Here is a 15,868-nt window from a genome sequence, read left to right as displayed (position 1 = left end):
TAGTTTCCTTTTATTCCTCCTCAAAAATCATCAGCTCACTGGTTTACGTGATGGTATTACTGAAAAGCTTTTTCCTTGTCTATTCATTTTATATCTCTACCTCCGTAAGTAGGGTACTTATGAATTAGTACTGTATCTCTTTAATCACTGTGGAAGACTTTAAGTTTCTTGAAATATAAATCTTTTTATTTCACTTTACTCCCAAGCTTGTCCTGGAATAAGTAACTCTCTACAGAATAGAAAATCTTAGAGAATAAAATTTTGGAATTCACTTAACAAAGGAAACTTCCCTATCTGATGTGAGACATGGGAATTTGGGACAATGTGGGACAATAGAGAGACTTAGTATCAGATGTGATTCTGAGTCCTTCTTCCAACACTGAATCACATGATTAAATCATTTAAACTTGACAAATCTTAATTTCCTCATCTGTAGAATATCAAGGGCCACAGGAAATAACATATGTTAAAAAACACCATAAGGAGCTATCATAAGGCTTATAGGGGTCACCAGTTGTAGCTTGGTGGGATTAGGTATTTATCAAGTCTACTAACACCTTTAGCATTTTATGTCTCACAGTGTCTGTTCATTTGTTTAATGTTAATAACAATATCTAACTTATAAGACTGATGAAAATACTGCATGGGAAACATCAGCCTATTTTAGGTGCTTCTGCTATTTCTTTTCTACCATACTATGCTCTGGTACTCCATAAATATTATTACTAAATATTTATGTACTATCAGTTATAATGTGACATCAGTTTACAAATTATTCATAATTATAATAACAAGCTTAAAAAAAGTAATGACTTTCCCTCTTAATACTTATTACATTTGGCCATTTAGTGAGTGGTTAACTCTAAAGATTAAACTGATTAAGTGATTTTCCCCAAAGCATAAAGCAAATCTCATAGAAATCCAAATGACCAAAACCCAGGCCTGGCATCTCTTAGTTTTGTGTTCTTTCTTCCAACTGTGGCCACTTATGGTGCTCCCAGAAGGTACATGATTTGTCTTTTACTTATAATCCTATTTTGTGTCTTTTATTCTAATTTAGATTATTTTGACCTTCTGACAGTTAACAGAGGACCTCTCTTTCATATAACCTTTCCCTTTGGCATCTCTAACTAGGGCAATTGCCTACTAGCTGTGAGACCTGACGCAAGTGACTTAACCTTTTCCAAACTGACTTTCCTCATCTGTGAAATGGGCAGATGGCAGGACTAACCTTAAAGCTGATGAAGGTTATGTGAGGTCATCTATGCCTCACACATTGTGTAGTTTCTAGTGGACCGTAAGAGCTCAGTAAATAACAGCTGTTGATTCTGCTATGAAATTGTCCATCAAGCTATCTTTGAATATCCTATCGGACCTCAGTAACTGTCCTAAATTCTGTAGTAAGTCTTTCTCATCTCAATGTTGGTTCTGATAGAGGGCTTCAGACTCAAACCTTTCAGAGGCATTTTATTGAGTTCCTTGAATTTGCAAATCATACCATATGGAGCTCTGAAGGATAGGACCTGGATATAGAATTCCTGCTTAAGGGGATTTCAGGTGATTGGCAGCCTCATTACCAAAGGCTGAAATGTGAGGGTAACATCCCAGTGACATCTGCCTCCCCATGTGCTAGGGTGGATTTGGCCTGTCTGCTTGTGGGATGTTCTCTTCTCCCCTCAGTTCTCCATATGGGATCTCTGGAAGGTGAGTGGCCTTTCCAGATGGACGACAACTCTTCTGCATTCAAGGGTGAGTTTTTATGATGTCAGTAGTCATCTGTTCCAGTTCCAGAAAATTCTGGTGCTGTAGTCCAGGGCATTGAACCACTAACCATCAAAATGAAGAAGGAGGAAGGGATTAAAATTTACTGAGTGTAAAATTTACATGACGAGCTTGGGTGATTTAGAGCTATTCTCACAGTGCCTACAATAGCTCTAGAGGTCTAGCAGGGGCTCATGGTTGAGTGGGTGGCACTGTTACTGTATCTGAAGATCGATTCATTCATGAGTCCCTGGGCTGTGCAGTGGAAACACTCTCTTAGCTAGCAGTGGCCCCTCCAAAAATGGTTGTCTGTCAAATATCAGGAGTTCCCAATTTAGGATGAAAAACTGAAAATTTCTGCCTTGGGATTCTGATCTACAAAGTCACTTAGACTAGAGGCTTGCTAGTGTTATGAGTGGCTTGTTGAAAGGGCCTAGCACGACATTCTCTTGGTTCCCTAGCTGGACACTCAGTCTCAATTCTTCCCTCTATGTTGAGGGACCAGTTTAATGATTGGAGGATTTCTCTGAATCTCAAGAGTGTGGCTGGATCCTAGTTTGAATTAATGTCTGATTCAGGGTGATTAGAATTTTGATGTAATTAAGCAGAATTCCCCCTCGTTCTCTGAGCCTGTACCTTGGTTCCTCCAGCTCTCACGTCCTGTTGCATCCTCACTGGTAAAGCCAGGAGCTCTCAACCCTGAGGCCCAGCCTTAAGAGGCGTTCCTTCTGAGTTACTACTGACCTAATCTGACCTACTGACCATTTTTCTGAAGGTAAACTCATTCAAATTTCATAAATCTCTGAACATTAATATTACAACATTAATATTAATATTCTCTTCTACTAATGAAAAGGGCCTTCGTGAATGGTTGCTTCCAGAGAAATTAACCAAATCACTCTGGTGGCTCTTCAGGTTAAGAGTAAATAACAAAAATAGATCAAGAGAAAAGAAAGGAATCCATGGATGCTATTCTAATGAGCACAGCCATTGCTGGACTGACTTTTCAGTTCACTTACTCCCGTGTTCCAGCAGGAGGTTGGGGGCGGGGAGTAATGGTGTTTGTCCTCACATATGCCCGGGTTGTTCTTCCGACACACGTGACTCACCAACCGCAACTTGTAAACAGACTTTCTGCTTGGTACTTCACGGAAAGCGCCCGATGTTTCATTTTTCTCAGCCCTGCGCGAGTGGGGAAATGTGGAAGTGATGATTCATCATGTGGGGTGTCACACCGCCGGGAGAGGTCTGCTGCCTGTGAGGCAGATTGGTGCCAACATTTGTGAGAACACCTTGACGACCACTGTTTACTAGTATAAAAACCTGGGTTAAAAATGTGAGAATCATTGTTTTCTATGTGAGATGTCAACAGTTTTATAATGGCGATAAATACTTAAGGGAGGAAGGAGGCACGGTGTTTAAGTTATTCTAAAGCTTGACATCTCGAGCTATATAATTTAATCACAATGGCTCCACCCTCCAGTTCTTCAATATTTTACCAAATACATTTCATGAATAAATATTAGCCAAGTACTTCTGGAGTTTGTGATTAAATATTAACAGCGTTATTTTTACAAAGTGCACAGGAACATTTTATAGGATTGTGTCTATGAATTTATCATCATCAAAAGGTGTGATTTTTACCAGGGCAATGAATAGTAAAACATTTTGTAATTTATCCTAATAAGCTTGAATGGGAATCTACTTGCTTTGGCCATTTCTAGCCAGGCATAATTTATCCCCATCCTTGGCTGTGAAACAGTGTGGATCTTCTTAACTGAGTCCCTGACAGATGGTTTCAGCATTTTCAGGACTCCATTTCCAATCATTTTGCCCATATTGCAAAATTGGCCTTGAAAAAGGGTAAAGAGTTGTTATGCTGCATTAACATCCCTTCAGAATTGCCTGCTGTGAAGGGCATGAAGAAATGAAGGAAATCAAGAGACTAATGCTGGAAAAATATGCTTCTGGAAGTTAGAAATGTTAGTGACATATTGATGGTCCCCGATTACATCACAATCTCCATTTAATTTCGATTATAAATCTCAGACACATTAAATGCAATAATAAAAACACAAATACTCAGTTCATGTGGCTCATAAGACATCCTGATGGCTTCCATAATGTGAAAAGTTAGAAAGGACTCTAGTTAAGGCTGGCTTCCTGTCATCTTAAATCCTGCTGATAGGTACCCCCAAGGACTATTAGGTGAACAGAGATTCTCATAGTACCGTTCAAGCCTTGCCACCGCAAGCACTCAATATCTACATTCATTTTCCAAGAAACATGAATTGATCACAATGAGCATGCCGAATTTTCATTTTCTTTTGCAGCTTTAGCTGACTGACTTCTTCATATAAAGTGCCGTTTCTTTCTTTTCGTCGCCTTTTAGTTTATGATCAAAATCAATGAGGACTGAAGCTTTCCACAGCCATCTATAAAATGCAATTACTGTATACAACACACAGTAAAACTCCTGTGGTGTGTATGTGGAGACATAATTTATGCCACTTACCTCCAGAGAGGTATCGATCTTTTTCTGTGAATGTTTTACAAAAGGGTCTCTTGAGTGCAAGTGCAAGGAAATATGTGGCTACTGGGGCTGATCTATAATTTGATTAATAATGACCAATCTCTTGAACTTGACTCCTCACTGCACTTTTATTGTGATCTGACCTTAGATTGTTTTGTTCTTTTGCAGTTCTTTTCAGAGGCATGGCTAATTCCTACATTTTGACATGTTAGTCTTGTCACTTGCTTTCTCCGTGATATAGCTCTCATTAAGTTTATTGGGGGGTGAATACTAAATTTGTTGTCAGGAGACCTGAGTTTGTTTTCTGACTCAGCCTGTTAATAGTCTGTACCTTGGGCACACTACTTACTTCCCTGAGTTTTCAGTTTTATCCTCGGCAGCATGGAACCAATAAGGCACTTCATGGGACCTTGTTCGCCGAAGATTAAATGAGATATTTAATTTATTTATTCAACAAATGTTAAACCTATCGGGTACTTTGGCAGGTGTTGGCAGACATGACGGTAAATAAAACAAACAGGATTCCTGCCCTCATGGAGCTTACATAATCAACTAGCATGTAACTACGTTACACCCATGGAAGGTGACATCAACATCATCATTCCTGTGTGTTGTTGTTGTTGTCACTCCTGAGGGTGGAAAGCAAAATGATGCTGATGCTGTTCCCGACAGTCGGTCCCATTGGTGGAGGGAGCCGTTAGAGCTAATGACTTGGAAATTGTTATAAAACTGCACGATGAGCCTTCTTAATGCTCCAGAGCTTGGCATTTACTAGTTTATCCCCTTACATTTGTCTGGAGGCTCTATTTATTACTTCCCTTGTAGTCCGAGTATTGTAAGTGAAAGAGACAGAAAGAAAAAGAAGAAAAGGCCTTTTCTTTATATTGTAAGATGTAATCTGTCAGAGTCAATGTGCATGGGAAGTTCATTTTCAAAGAATAAACCTTCCTGTTTCAGCCATGATCCCTCAGGGTCTTCTCTTGACTTACCCTGTGATGGATAATCCACTGTCATCTCAACTGCCTTCATGAAGCAGGACGGATCTGTGGTTAAGGGTCATGGGCCTTTGAACTAGAAAATTTCTGTCATCGTCAGGGCTATATGATAGAATTTTATATTTCCCAAATAATGTGGGGATGATGGTTAGCTCACTTGGGGGGAGGTCCCCTCCTGAGCCTTCACTACTAGTCATGGAAGAATATGCGCTTTAAGTTACTTGCAGTTTTAACTGTACAGCCCTGGCTATTTCAACACTGCAAAATGAAAGAAAGGTGGGGTTCAAACCCAGTGCTTGGCTGGCATAAACAATGGCAGCATATAAGTAAATGAAAAATGGTCAGACCCCCTTATGTATTGACTTTGCTTACTGCTCTTCCCAGAACTTCCTATTCTCCTGGAATAGTTGTCTGTACCATGTGAAGAAAGAACATTTTGTTCTGATAGAATGAGGGAACAGTTCAGGCTAATTTCCCTTGAAGGAACCTGGAGAGTAGTATAAACTTCATTGTTATATGACTACAATATATTTTCTCACCTTGACCTGGAGTTAACTGTCCACTTTTGGGATTAGAGGAAAATTAATTGCCTCTTTTCGGCTCACTGAGGTCAGCAGTATAATAAAATGCTCATATATATATGCAATTGGAAAGATTATATGGTCAAGGAAACTTTCCAGCGAGGTCAAGGTCTACCTTTTGGCTTATGAAGAGAAGTCTGGGAGGAGCCACTTCTAGTCAGGTGAGATCCTCATATGTAAATGAAAGTGAGCTCACTCTCTTTTTTTAAGTTGAGAGAATTTCCTGCATGCTCGAGGTCTCAGGAATAACGTGAGGATACTGCTGGGTAACATCCATAGAATGGGACATGTCGTTTGCTTAAATAAGAGTGAGGGTGCACCAGTAAAACGAAGGAAAGCACAGGGAGCAGAGTTGATTTTTAGAATCATTTTCATGTTGGGAAGGGTCATAGCTGTGAATCCTGGATTCCTTACTGTCTGCAGCGTTGGAGGCCCTTACTGAGACTTGGGAAGTCAGCAGGCACGCAGCAGGTACGTAATGGCACGCTTTGTTGTCGATTTCTTTCTTGAATTTTCACAGCAAAATACAGTTTTTAGGCAGAGAAGTATAATTTCTCTAGGCAGATATTTATTTCTACAAAGAGAAAAAGGAACTAATATTTCTTGAATACATAGATTGTGTTAACCTGTGATAACCACTTTTATATATATTCTTCAATTTTTCTCTTTGGAACAAATTTTGAGGTAGGTATCATTTTATTATTAACTATCATTTTACTGCTGAGAGATTATTTTACTTTATTGTGCAACCTTACATGACACCTGGAGCCTCAGTTGCTTATTTATTAAATGAAGCTAATAATACCTTCTTCACAGATGTTTAACAGTATAATGCATAAAGAGTGAAGATCACACATAGTAAAGATTTTGGAAAATGATTACTTAATTTTTTTTTTACTATTTTTACATGCATATTTCCTCCCCAATTGCTTTGACAAGGCAAACAAAATGTAGTCAATCATCTGAATGGTTTGTCTTCGTGAAGTGCCAACCAATTGGTTCAATCAAGTAGACAGAATTATCTTGAGCTTAGATTGCTGAATTAACTGTTCTTGTTCTAGGCATGTGTAATTTCATGGATGAGTCCACATGTGAGATACAACTGATTTAGTGGTTCAGCCTTGTGGGCATGTGGTGACACTTCCGGTGGTGAGAACATGGTCCCTGCCATCACAGAGACCTGTTCAGATCCCAGGGCTACGTCCTGACCACACCTTCACTGGAAGCTACCTCCTTGGTTAAGTTTATACTTTTATTTCCTTATCTCTAAATTGGAAAGTCTAGCTTTTTGTGAGGTTTGAAAGGGATGTTAAAACAGAATTTCAACCAATGTCATGTATTTGTCAGGGTTTTCCAGAGAAACAGAGTCAATAGAATGGAGATATATCTATATATCTATATAGACATATAATCTATAGATGTGTATATCGCTATATATGTGTATATCTATATGTGTATATCTATACACATCTATAGATTATATGTCTATATAGATATATAGATATATCTATAGATACCTGTATACCATAGATAGATATCAAATTTTGAAGTAGATATTATTATTAATTATTACTTTACTGCTTTGACATATTTATCTTATCTATCTAAATATATATATATATATAGAGAGAGAGAGAGAGAGACAGAGACAGAGAGACAGAGAGAGAGAGAGACAGAGAGAGATTGATTTACAGATACTGATTTTAAAGAGTTGGCTCACATGGTTGTGGGTGTGGGGACTGGTAAATCTGGAGTTTGTAGGGTAGGCCAGCAGGCTGAGTTGCTGATGCAGGAGTTAATGTTCCAGTCCTGAGTCCCAGGGGCAGTATGGAGGCAGGATTCCTTTCTTCTTGGGAAAGCTTACTTAGTCTTACTCTTAAGGCCTTCAACTGATTGGATGAGGCCTACCCACATTATGAGGGTGATCTGCTTTACTCAAAGGCTACTGATTTAACTCTTGGTCACATGTAAAAATATACCTCTGCAGCAATATCAAGGCTAGTGATTGAACAACTAGACAGCATAGCCTGCACAAGTTGACACACAAAATTAACCATTATACATTATGATACAATGTTTGCGAAATTCCAAAGCTAGGTTGAATTCACAGGATAAATGATCTAGAGCCAGTTTCACACTTTTGTAACCTTTTCACACTCTGAAAATACGAACAGGTCCAGGGATAAAGAGGAGGAGGCAAGATTTGTGGGGAGATGTAATTGAAGAGAGGTACAGTGTGTTGTGGCTCCATACTCCCTCTCACCCTCCTTACCTCAAGGAAGGGGGTGGGTGTTACCTCCTTTGCCACAAGCTTTGTGAGGAGATTTCCATAGGTCTACTCGGAGAACTTGAATGTATTTCTTGCAGTTGGGAGATGACCCAGAGGACCAGGACTTACACATGTGTGAGAATATAAGTGGCCTGTGGCAGCAGCATAAAAGTGACTGCATGGGATTGGTGTGAATTCCTGGAATTTTTTTGAGAAGGTGTGATAGTGTTTCTGGTGAACCACAGGAGAGAAAGATTTATGTGGGTGGTCGTGGTCTCAACAGTAAGGCCCCCTGCAGAGACAAAAAGAAAAAAACATGGCAAGAAACTTGAGGATGGTCACTAGATTTCTAGGAGCTGAGGAGGGAAGAGTTGGCAGTTAGTCAGAAGAGATACATATCAGAGGACTCACAGTATGGAGATTCTCCAAATCATCCACTAAAGCACCCACTGGAGGAGAGTCAGCTTCAAACTCTGCCTGACTGAGAGTGTGTGAAGGTCGTTACACACAGTACCAGTTCATGCAAGGTCTCTCTTCATCCTTTATCTTTCTTTTCTCCACTCCTAAGACTTTTTCCATCAACCATAGAGATGCTGCTATGTGGGCTAGGGGGGAGCACAAGGCAAAGAAAACAAAAGCCAGCCATGCCCCTCTTTCGCGTTCTGCTGCCTTTAAGACAAAAACCTACAGAGAAAAGGAGGAGGAATTTTAGCATTAAGTTCACAGTTTTGATTAAGCTCATAACCTGGACATTCTACTTTCTAAATTGAGATTATGTTTATAATTTCGAGCAATTATACCTGCAATTTCGAAGAACCCAATGATGAGCAGAAAAGCCTTGGGACCTGCTCGTTTTCATCTGGGGTCAGTGGGAGTCAGAAGAGAACCACGTCTCAAGTCCCTGACAAGTGGTTCTCAGGGTGTGGTCCCCATCCAGATCCTTCACTTCGCTGTTGCCTGGGAAGTGTTAGAAACACAAAACAACCCCGCCCCCCACCGCACCTCTGCTCTCACTGACTGACTCCGAAACTCTGGGCAGTGGGGTTCAACGGCCTTAAGCCCTTCGAGTGATTATGATGCATGCTAACCATTGAATTTTGTTCAGAATTCTGTACTAGGATAAATGTCTGGCGATAGCACAAGAAAAAGTAGAGTCCTCCTACCAGGCTCAGGTAGATCTACTTAATGGCCAATGTCTCTCACAGCAAACATCAAGGAGATACGTAAACAACAAAGGACTTCACCTGTTTCCTTACAGCAGTACTGTTACCACTGATGTTTCTTCTTCTATAGGAGATAACCGTCTCTGCTCTACTGACTTTGTGAGAATATTGTATGCAATCAGCTAATATATTTGAAAATGCTTTTTAAACTGTACATATGCAAGTTATTATTATTACAAGTACTTTATTTCCATGGACATCAACTTCATTTTGAAAGTGATATCCCTGGGGTTTGCTGGTCATTTTGCTTTCATTATCACACCTGTCAACCAGTTCCTACCACTAACCAATTAGGTATCAAGCGGAAGAACCAAATCAGAGGGGAAAATTTGTCAAACCATGGCTGAATGCTTTAATTTGAGTGAGGAGGAAAAAAGTAGAGTTGATGAGTTTTGTCAAAGCTGAAATTGGATATTTAGAATAACTTAATGACTACTGGTTTATCAATCCCTATTTTTGTTCTACCCTCCCCACACCACTCCACTTTCAAAAATGTTTCTGCCCATCATACAGACCCAGTCTTGGGTGAGGTGAATTATTATAACATTTGCAAACCCAAAGGAATTTAAGGATGAAATTGACCCTTTTTGAAGTTCAATTTGTGAAAAGTTTTGTCCATATTGAAAATAGTCTCTTACTTTGCTTATTCTTATTGGAACAACTTTTTTTCAAGTTCTATTGGGGAATTCGCACACAGCAGAATTTTGCTTTTATACATCCTGGTAATTGTGAGTCATGAACTTCAGTATTGCTGGCAGCCAATGATCACACTATTTTGAAAAGCTGTTTTGCGCCAAGTCCTAGGGAAGCTATCAAATGTGGTAGTTGCTCCACGTTGTTCTTAGAGCTCAGCTAGATTTGGACTCAGGGATAGGAAATGTGATGTCAGGCAAGAGAGTGGTATGAACCAATAGAGTCCAGGTTAGGACTGGAAAAATGATGCGTGGGCGTGGGTGACCTCATTGAGAATTTGGGGTTTCATTATTTATTTATTTATTTGAATCACTTACTTTTTAAAAAGATTTTATCTATTTACTTTTAGAGAGAGAGGAAGGGAGGGAGAAAGACAGGGAGAGAAACTTCAATGTGAGGGAGAAATATTGATCAGTTGCCTCTCACATGTGCCCTGTCTGGGGGACCAAACCTGCAACCTAGACATGTGCCCTGCCCCGGAATCAAACTGGCAACTTTTTGCTTTGTGGGATGATGCCCAAGCAACTGAGCCACACAGGTCGGGTGAGAATTTGGGATTTTAGCTCTGATTAGGTGGTATACATTGTGTTTAACATGGTGGTTGGAATACCAGCAGCTTGGACTTGTGACTACTTAGCACGAAGTACACAGATTCTACACAGTGTAAACCTCATATGAGGCAAGGTGAGAGGAAGCAGTAATGCCAGTGGGAACCACAACACTACAGCCAGGGTGATGCTTAATGAGGAGAGACTGGAAAGTATCTTTGGGCTGAGTCAGGGGAGGCTTCTTTTTTAGATCCTACATCAGGCAGGAAGAGGCATTCTTACAGACCCTTACCATCCCCACTACAAAAGGGAACAAGGTGAGTGTCAGAACGCTCCTTCCAGCTGAGACAGCTCAGATGGGATGCTCAGGAGATGGGGGTTCACAGTAAACAGCCAGTACTCCAACACTGCTCTTGCGTTAAATGCCCAGGCGAAGACCGAGACTTGGTAATAAGGGCCTTGATATGAACAGCATAGATTTCAGCTGAGCTACGCCAGCCCACTAAGGCAAGAATGAAACTTGGATTCAGTTTAAGTTACTTGCAATTTGGTGAACTATTGAGCTGCTAAAGGAAGGAAACAGTGTGAAGATAAGGATACAGTGAGTGAGTGGGCACAGCACCTTCCCCGGGCCTCTCAGTTCTGCATAGAGATAGATGTCCCCAAGTTTTATAGTTGATGCTTATGCCTGGGGGTAAACTGGGTCAGAACAGCAAAAGCTGGGCTCCTTGTGAGACCAGGCTGGGGAAAGGCCGAATCAGCCCTCAAAGGTCTGTTCTGGGCATCGTCACTCTCCAAACCGTAGCTGCAGACTTCTGAGTGTGGGCCTGCGCAGCTGGCCTAGCCAAGCTCCTGCACCATCCCAGGCGTCTCTGGAGAGGGAAGGACTGGACCAGCAAAACAACTCCTTCTGCAACCAGTTAGTTCTAGCTAATCTCCACTTCCATTATGAGCAAGAACCATAGACAGAAAACTCTCCACATTTTGGGTGAAGTCAGTGAATTATAAAATAAAGTGAATGATGTTTTTATAGTAGAGTGTGGGTTTCCACATTCTGAACAAAATTTTCTGTCATTTCCACATATATTAGTTAAAATGCTGCATCCAGGTATTGTTATGTACAGACTTGCACTAGCAGAAGTTTCCTGACCATTAAGGTCAAGATTCTGGAACCAAAATAAGACAAAACAAGGCAAGGCTTTTTTAGTGTCTGTGTGTGTGTGTGTGAACTTAAAAAGATGGCAAAAGGCTGTGTGTTCTTGAGTAATGGTCATTTTTGCATTTTAAATCTTGATTTTGCTTCGACAGCATCAATTCCCATCTGTCAAATAGTCCCTGATAGTAACAGCATTGGATTTGGTATTTGAATTTTTATTTATAGTTTCTCTGTAAAACTTATGACTCTATAAAACGTATGACTCATTGATTTGCAGAAAGAATTCCTGATTGGGAATTTTTTTAAGTTTGGTGAGCTGGGGAGAGGCAGTATATCATGGCAATTAAGAGGACAGACTTTAGAATTGGACTGCTTGAGCTTGAATCCCAGTCTGGCATTTCCTAGCTGTGCGACCTTGAGTGGGCTGCTAACCTTTCTGTGCTTCCGAGATGGTACCTGCCCATTAGCCTGTTGTGAGGATTGAGTAAGCTTCTGTGCTTTGAGCCTTAATAAGAGTGCCTAACATGTAAATGTGTGCTATTCCAAACACAGGCCTCCTCTTTTGTGAAGGGCCCCATGTTGTCTAGACTGCTCAGGGTTTTTCCTGCTGCCGCAATGTAGAATTTTTGAAAGAAACTTGTTTCTTAACTAGAATGATAATAACACTGTCTATAGCCATCGGAACCAGCTCATGTATTATCCATAATCCTGATAGCAAAATAAAAATTCAACACATTTTACTTTTTTAACCTCACCTTTCACAGAATCATAAAATTTTGATGCAGACCTTCTCCAGTCGGATCTCCTCATTTTTCAGACAGATGACCAAAGGTTAAGTACAATAAATACGAACAGTCCCCTAGCTCACAGTTACAGAGTCCGAATGTGAGTACTAGTCTCAGTGCCCTTATCTCTAAGAAGTCTCCAATAAAACAGCGTTCAAAGGCAAATACCACAAGTGAGGTCTCTGTAACTCTAATTAGGTCTGTGATCGTGGAAGGTGTCCTATTAAATCCTGTAATGATACATATTTTTGAGTTGCAATCTGCAGCATATAATTTCAGTTTTTTGCTTTCAGAGCTTTCAAAAAATCTGTCAGCTGTCACGGATATGATTTCTGTCGTCTGGCTCTTTCAAGCACTGAGGACCTGTCGTGTCTAAATTCCATAATAGAATGTGGCTATCAGTTCTCACTACTGAACTGAAGTGGGGCTATTCATGTACACAATGCAAAGATGAGAAACTGTAATTTGTTATCAAGTAGTGAAATGGCAAATCATCGGTTCCCAGAAGCTTTTAGGACTTGTGAGATCCAAGATATGGCTGTAAAACAATGAGCCCAAGTGCCGGGAAACAGTGGTTCTTACACTCAGCCGCGCAGCCCCCGGCTCCCAAAACCTTTTAAAATCCAGATTCCGGGGCTCATTCAAGCCCTTGGAATTAGTATGTCTAGTAGGTGAAACTGTTAAAAAACACCCTCCATGGTGATTCTGATGAACTACTTTCCCAAATGATACATTAAAACAGTCTTAAAACTTTGGCCTCATATTTCAAATATTAGAATCAAATCACGTGGGGGTTGGTAAAAATTTAATGTAACATGCAGTGTAATTCTACATTTTATAGGTAAACAAAGTAAGATTGAGAATGGCTTACCACTTTTAGGATGCTGGAGGTTTAGAGGAGGAAGAAGCTCATAAATAATCTATGTCATTAACATTTTAGAGATGAAGAGACAGAGCCAGAAGGGCTGAGTGCCTGGCCCCAGATCGTAGTCAGAGGGGTAGGCTGAGATCTGCCAGAGCCCCCAGCACAGAGATAAGGGAGCTGTAACAGGGCACATTCAGCATTCTTCCAAGGTCATGGACACATAGGCAATGAGGACAGGAATCAGAGGGAAAGGTCCAAGGCCTATGTACCCGTCAAGTTGGTCTGCATAAATCTTCTAAACTTTTTTTCAGTATTTCACATTTGGAGGAAAAAAATAATTTAAGATGTCATTTGAGGTTGGATCAATCTTGATCATTATTTTGGGGGAGTTAACAGTGGAGAAAAAAGGTGCTCGGTTGAGAACGGTGAGATCGGTGAGATCTGAGGTTTGTCCCCACACTCATCGCCAATTAGCGCTGTGGGATGGTAGGCGCGTCACTTGACCTCTTCTAGTGTCATTCCCCTACATCAGAAACCAGAGGGGCAGGGTCTTCCCCAAGTGCTTTACAGGATCACTAGGAATATAAAATTTTAAAATGCACAAGAAAAAACTTTCAGAAGTATAACATTTTGTACATTTTAACCTTGTTATATGGGAAGCTGTTTAAATAGAAATGCCTTTTTATGAAATTGGGGTATGTTAGTAAACAACTTTGATTTATCATCCAGCCAGTGCTAATATTTCCTACCAATTAAAACACTAAGATATATGTACTTTCACTATATATTTGTTTTTAATATCAATTATTTAATGTAAGTCCCTCATCTTTACCTAGTATGGCAGGCAATAGGTTTTATTATACTGGATACTACATTTAATGGCAAAAACTGTGATAAAATAGAAGGAAAACAAATAGTTTCTCTTTTCCCAATGATGCCAAGTCATAGGGGACATGGATATGATGCTAGATCTGAAACTACATTATTTCTTTCTTTTCTGGCTCTCATATTAGAAGATTACTATAATAAATATATTAAGAGTACTTATTATATATAAGGCATTGTTTTATACTTAACAAATAAGATTTTATTAATCATTCTACATCAGTCAAGTTCCAACTAGGAGACAGAAACCACAGTAATTTATTATTTTATTTTATTTTATTTTTTTAAATTCTTACCCAAGGAAATGTTTATTGATTTTAGAGAGAGAGGAAAGGAGGGGGGAAGAGAGAGAAACATCGATTGGGTTGCCTCCCATACCAGCCCTGACCAGTAATCGAACCCACAACCTAAGTATCTGCTCTGACAGGAAATCGAACCCACAACCTTTTGGTGTATGGGACAATGTTCCAACCGAGCCATCTAGCCAGGGCAGAAACCATGGTAATTTAAATAGTGCAAGTAAAACATAGATCATTAATAACCATAATGTGGGATCAGGGTAATAATGAAAGATTGGCTAGTAAGCAGTAGAGAGTACTCTCATAAATATAGCAGTAGCAAATACAGGAGCAGCCACAACCCTAGGCTGAGATAGAGCTCCCAGGGAAGAAGCAGACCTGAAAGTGGTCCCCCAACTACCCAGGATTAAGATCCTGGTCTCAATGGAGAAGGTGTGGCCATTGCCACTGGAAGGCAGAGGAGAAGCCAAGGTGCTGCTCTGGTGGAATCTGAGGGAATTCATCCTCTGGGGGTGGGGGCTGGGGAGAAAAGAGTTATGTGTGAATCTCAGAACTTGCTCAAGGAAGTCCTGGGGTTGGGGGGAGGCTGCTGGGTGCTGGGTGCTGCCGTCTGCTGCATGCTGCAGAAGCTGGGCACTTGCATTCCCTGCAAGATACTGGAAAGACCATGAGCTCCAGGGGCCTGCCAAACTGGGAGAGAAACCCCTTCCTCCTCCAATGTTTCTGCAGTGACCTCTAATGATGATGTGTAGTTATCATGCTACTTAGCAAAGGAGAAATACTTAAAGGTCCCTGCTATAATTTTGCAGAGCAGGTAACTAAGGTTGAGTTTAGAGCTTTGGGGGAATAAATTTCTAACTGGAGCACACCTTCCGACAGTTCTGTGAAATAGGTACTACTACTACCACCACTTTATAGACAAGGACACTGAGACACAACAACGTGCCCAGGAAAGGTCACGTGGGTAGTGAGTGGCAGAGCCAGGTTTAAACCCTAGCAATCTGGCTCTGGCATCTACTCTATGTTACTCTCCTGTGAGGAGTACAGAAAACAGCCTCTGTGTGTATTTTCTTGCCTGTGGTGGACTTTCGGTGTTCTCCCGTGGCTTCGTGTGCAAGCCTCACTCCTGTCCCACTTGATGATGGGTTTCTACACTTATGGATCACTAGATACAATTCTTAAACTTGGGCACAAAGTTTTCTTGTTGCTTTTTCTTTTTAACTATTCTTGTTTTCCATATTTCTTCAATTTTTTCCTAAAATCGTATATACAAAC

At 40.4% G+C, this 15,868-nt stretch overlaps 1 protein-coding gene across 2 annotated transcripts in view; it reads left to right on the top strand.

Moving 5' to 3' along the window:
- The window catches only part of NXPH1 (neurexophilin 1), a 282,722-nt gene that overhangs the window by 56,256 nt on the left and 210,598 nt on the right, over positions 1-15,868 (top strand). Inside the window, exon 1 of one of the 2 annotated variants that reach the window (XR_008427100.1) lies at positions 6,118-6,341. The exons of the other annotated variant lie outside the window; for it this stretch is intronic. The gene's annotated coding sequence lies outside the window, so the exon portion shown is untranslated. Of the gene's footprint in view, positions 1-6,117; positions 6,342-15,868 lie in introns of those variants that run through there. 2 annotated transcript variants of the gene reach the window in all.

Source organism: Desmodus rotundus, chromosome 6 (genome assembly GCF_022682495.2).
Source record: "Desmodus rotundus isolate HL8 chromosome 6, HLdesRot8A.1, whole genome shotgun sequence".
Taxonomy (NCBI): Eukaryota; Metazoa; Chordata; class Mammalia; order Chiroptera; family Phyllostomidae; genus Desmodus; species Desmodus rotundus.
Note: the sequence above shows the minus strand (reverse complement) of the source record. Positions and strands in the feature narration are given on the sequence as shown.